Consider the following 5623-nt stretch of genomic DNA (forward strand, 5'->3'; position numbering starts at 1 on the left):
GAGTGGGTGTGCTCGTTGTGTAATGGTAACATGTACGTGGGGGGGTGGGGGTGGGGGGGTCCTGCAGCCTGAGGCGAGACATCAGGACGCGTTTATCAAACTTCTGACAGTGACGAGAAAACATCTTCCTCTGACTCGCAGCAGCGTTTAACTGGCTCATCACAGGTGTGCTCAGAGCGGGATCAGCCAATCAGAGTCGAGGATTTACTCGACGGCCCGCCCCCCGCAAAAATCTGCATGATTTGTGTGTGAAATCTGTAGTTATGATCCACACATGAGAACATTTACTAAATATTTCTAATATTTAACTGAATTTAACAGAAACCGGCTGAAGTGAATCAGAGAAATCTTCCAAACAGGAGACCCTGAAGACGAATTTGAAGGTGATTACAGTCAAAATCACTGCAGCTGTTTCCTTATTGCACCTTTAAATGTCCAAATCTGTCCCTGCACCATCAGGCTGAACCGTCCCTCATGTCCTCGGAGGACGAGCTGCTCGTCTTGAGTCTCTGTAGAAGTGAAGCGTTTTCCTCCGTCAGCGGTTTGATAAACGGCCGTCGTGTCAGACGAACATGTACTGAAGCAGCTGGAGAGCCTGTGGGGGTACATGCAGTGCTTGTTTTGTGTGTGTGTTGGGGAGGGGTGGGGGCTAAGAGTAGATAACAAATATGTCACATGCACATGGTCGTATTTGCGCATGTATGCAAACTAACAGAGCTAGAAGTGAAGTCTGGTACTCCGAGCGTGAGTTTGATAACGTGGGTCAGTGGAGCCGCGAGCGGCGTGCTGAGCTGCACGCAGCCCACGCCGTGTTGCAGGGTCAACATATTAAAACTTCTAGCACATTTAAATATGATTGTATGGAAGGTAAAGTGTGGCAAAGGAAGCAGGTGGAGAGAGAGGAAGTACGGGAAGAGGAAGAGGAAGAGGACGTGGCTCTGGTGAGACAGACGAGGACAGAGCAGGTTTTAGTGCCAGTGAGAGGAAAGTTATTTGCAACAGGTTGCATAGAAAAGACGCTTTGGACGATTTTCACTTGATGTGAAGACGCTTTTCAGAGTTAGTGGATAATTTTCAGAGCTGTGTTAGAAAAAATGTGATTTTCGATTTTCAAATTCAATCCAGATACACAAAACTATGGAAGCAAAGAAAGGCTGAAATCTCCCCACAGCCGAGTACTTTTACCTTTTCTCTAAATGTGTTTATGTGCAGCTGCGAGCAGCAGGTTTCTTCACACAGGAGGCGTCTCAAAGCTCCAGGTGTGCAGTCATTTCCAGTTCACCTGCGTCATCACGCTTTACTCCACAGAACTTCATTTCTGACTTCCTTGTTTTGATTTCTTTGTCTTATTATTATTTTGGTTTATTACTGATGTCTGTTGAAAATTCATGTCAATAACCTCATTAGAAAAAAGTTCTATACTTATTTTCCCTGCTGGAGAAATACTGGATATAAACAGACTACAGTCACTATGAATAATGAGGTTCAACGTGTAATATTTCAATATTTCACTTTGAGAAGAATTGATCTGAATTAAGCTTTATTTAGTTTTTTGTCTGTAAAGGTTCAAAAGTCAGAACAAAAAAAAAGTAAAAACGTGAAAAGACCTTCAGGAAAGTTCAGAGGGGAGATCAAACCACGTCGGTGTGGTGTTGTTTAACATTTTTGGCCTTTGTTTGCTTCCATACTCAAATGACCTGCGTTATTTTCCGATCAAACAAACGAAGCTTTTGTGGTTTTTAGTATCAAACGACGGAAAAGTCTCGTTCAGTGAACAAACGTTAGCGTGTGCTAACAGATTAGCAGGATTTAGCTCTCCTAAAAGCCATATCCGACGGGACGAGTTTGTCGTGCGACCTTTTTGAATTCTTCTTGTATCAGATTGATTTTGTCGGACGTCTGCGGCTCGATTTGATACGTAAACAGAGACGCAGACGTTTTCTATTCAGCATTCAGGGAGATTTTCAGTTCAAAACCATGTTAAAGATTCTCCTTTAAAGTTCACTCGGTGTCAGATTCAACATTATATCACAGCGACAATCAACTCCGGCACAACGTGCACGATTACTGAAATGTACTGCAGTATTTACAGTGGTGGACGAAGTACTGGGATCATTTACTGAAGTAAAAGTGCAAATACAGCAAACGTAAAACACCCCAATACAAGGCCTTCACTCAAAATTAAAGTACAAGTACACAGGTATTATCAGCTTCATGTCCCTCAAGTGTCAGCAGTACAAGTACAGTAGTACCATGCAGTAAAAGTACTGTGTGTGCAGTAAAACGTCTCCTGTGTCTGATCTCTGATTGTATGACTTTATTAGTTTGTTCAAACTGAAGCTGCTGCAGGTGGAGCTACTTTAAATACCTCAAATACTTATATACTGTCAGCTCGTTCAGGCCAGTGAGGCTCAACGTGAGGGTCAGGCCCCTCCGGAGGGTCACCAGGTAAATCTGAGGGGTCGTCCTCACAAACTCTGATTTGTTTTTTGGACTTAAGTTTTTTGCCTTTTTGGTGAAGTTGTGGATAATTTTCCCTTTTTCAACCTCAAACAGTTTTTAGAAGGAACTATGAGAGAAAACTCATCTGAAACACGACGAGAGCCTTTGGTTTAATCTTTAATGTTGTGTTTTCTAAGCTTATAATATGATTTTAAAGTAAAACCTCAACCTAAAAACTCACCAGTAACTAAAGCTGTTACATACATGGAGTGAAGTACTGTACAGTATGAAGTAAGTACAGTATTTGTGGGTATATGTCGTGGAGTAGAAGTATAAAGTATCATAAATTGGAAGGACCCAGTGAAAGCAGACTTGTGTAAATGTACTCGGTTACTTCCCACCACTGTGTATTAGTGCTGTAAGTGCAGCGCATCGTGGACTTGGAGTACTTTGTGCCTTGTAGCTCAGAGTAGTGATGTCAGAGTATCTGCAGCTGGTTCACATCCACGCTTCACTGTCGGCGGAGCGGCGGCTGGGGGTGTTCACATTTGAATATTTTGGTTTAAAAACTGTATATTTGGAGCTCAGACCTTCAGCCGCCGTCCTCTGCGCCACTAAATTCGCTCCCTGAACGCCCGCCGCTTTGGGCAGCGCCCACGTGTTTTCCTCTTTGACGATTGGTCGGCTTCCGGCGCAGACCTCCTGCGGCGCCCTGGCTGAAGGAGGAGGGCCGGCAGCTCGTCCTCGGGCTCCAGGTGGAGTGTGAACTAACCAAAGTGTAAAATATCCTGTTTCTTTGTGTTTTTGGTTTGATTCTTTCATGAGTAACCGCCTGGACTTTGTCAAGTCTGTCATGTTGTACCTCGAACGCCCCGATGAAATTATTTGTATTTGGCGACATCAGCTGAATGTCCTCTGTGCTGTAGATGGACACTTTGGGCTTATTCCCCTCTTGACATGCACTAATGCTCCTAATGACACCAGTCACATATTCTAAGGGATTGTTAGCGGCATAAGCTGGCCTTTGTCGCCACTTGGAGACGCTGTTTCTCAGAAGAAGAACAAAGTGCACCTCTGTTGTCGCAGCCAGAGACGGTGTACAGCAGTTCCCTCACTCAGAATGTGGTAGTATTTGTATTTTGCAGAAAAATATATCAAAAATATACAGGCTCTGTTACAGACGTGTCCGTGTCTTTGTCCTCTTTCTGCATTTTTAAACGCTGTAATAATCTGCAGCTTCTGCAGGAAACCACAGAACTAAAATAAGTCTGAAATATTCCAACATGGCCGTCACTTTCCTCCTCACTCTTCATCCCTCACGTTCAGCTCCTCTTCCTCTCATCCCTCTTTGTCGTCTTTCAGGTCTAATCTGCTCTCCCTCCTCCCAGTTTAGTTCGTTTCATCTCAGCTTCGGAGGTTTCTGTGAAGTGATGCTGATGTTCAAAAGCATCTTTTAAAGAGACGAGACGACACATCCGTTCAGTCGCTTTCAGGCCGACTGGAGACAAAGCAGATTTTTACATTTCAAGAGCCAAAACAGACCAGAATAACAGCTGACAGTAAACTGTGGACAAACAGAGTCAATGAGAAGCAGAATCAGACTCTGAGCTGCCATAAAGTCAAACTGGGCTCAAGGACACTTTGTGGAGGAGGCAGGAATCAAACCCACCACCCTGACATCAGCAGACAGTGGCTGACAGACAGCAGCTCGCTCTAAGACACACTCACACATTCACTTCAAAATGTAGTGAAACAGGAAAAACCGATAAGCTTCTTGTTCCTTAAAAGGTTTGAGACTCTTTAAACAGCAAACAGGAGCTTTAAGGTCACACATGAGGATGCAGCTGCAGACCAACAGCAGGGGGCGCCACAGACTGCAGGACGTCCTGTGAGACGCTCTCATCCAACCTGCTGCAACCAACCGTCACATCAGGATCAATACATCCACCAGTGATTAACTGATCGACCATGCAGTCTGAAACATGTCAGAGAATGTGAGAAAAGCAAATAAAACATCACTTTAAACAATTATTCAATTATTAAAACCACGAGTTTCTCTTCCTCATCGACAGTCACTGTGTTCTAAAAAGAATCAATCGATCATTGATCAGGTTAAACTGAGCAGCAAAACATTACACCTGCTAAACATTAGCATGTTAGCACGCTGATGTTAGCAGTTAGCATGGCTGTAGACTGTTAGACGTATTAAACATGTCGACAGGTGACAAAAACAACACAATCAGTCGTTTCAGAGGCAGGAAATGAAAACTGGGATTGTTTTGAGGCAAAGCGGCTTTTTTCAGGACCGTGTACGAGCTGCCATCCGTCAGCGGCCGTTTATCGTCAGCGCGCGAAGATACGCCATCACAATACTGCGTGTCCATTATTATGATTTGCATTTATTATTAATGATCTAAATCTGCAACGTCACTAAAGCTCTGAGATGAACAGAGTGAAGTAAGAAGTATTAATATTTGTCTCTGAGAGGCAGTGTGGTAGAAGTACCACATAGCATAAAGTGGAAATACTACAAGTAAGGTACAAGTACCTGAAAATTGTACTAAGTGCAGTATTTAATGTACTCAGTTACATTCGCTTCTCCTTCCTGTTTGTTCTTCTAAACATGATTCATCCCTTCACTGTGAGCATGTGCTGATTATTGTAACCATGGTGATGCAGCTGTGATGAGATCATTATTTTAAGTGAAACAGATGTTTCCTCACAGCTGACAAACCTCCATCAGTCATCTGCACAGTTCACGTCAGAGCCAACAGGACATGCTGCTCGTCACCTCTGCCGCCTCGTCCCTGAGCTGGGATTTCATTGGCTGAGCGGAGCGACGAGCTGAAGTCCACACTTCTCCGAAATTGTGCCTCGCGGCGTCGCTGTGGATGCGGACAGCTCGTGTTTATTTCTGGGTAACGTCCACAGACTGCTGGCTGCCCTGCAGATCAACACGATGCAAAGTAAAGGGCGAAGGCTTCAGCCGTGTGTGCGTGTGTGTGTGTGTGTGTGTGTGTGCGTGTGTGTGTGTGTGTGTGTGTGTGTGTGTGCGTGCGTGCGTGTGTGTGTGTGTGTGTGTGTGTGTGTGTGTGTGTGTGTGCGTGCGTGTGTTTACGTGTCATCCACACATGATCGTGATTTGATACAAATGAAGCTGTTTTTTGGTTTGGAAACAGCT

The sequence above is a fragment of the Chaetodon trifascialis genome, chromosome 20 (genome assembly GCF_039877785.1).
Source record: "Chaetodon trifascialis isolate fChaTrf1 chromosome 20, fChaTrf1.hap1, whole genome shotgun sequence".
Classification (NCBI taxonomy): Eukaryota; Metazoa; Chordata; class Actinopteri; order Chaetodontiformes; family Chaetodontidae; genus Chaetodon; species Chaetodon trifascialis.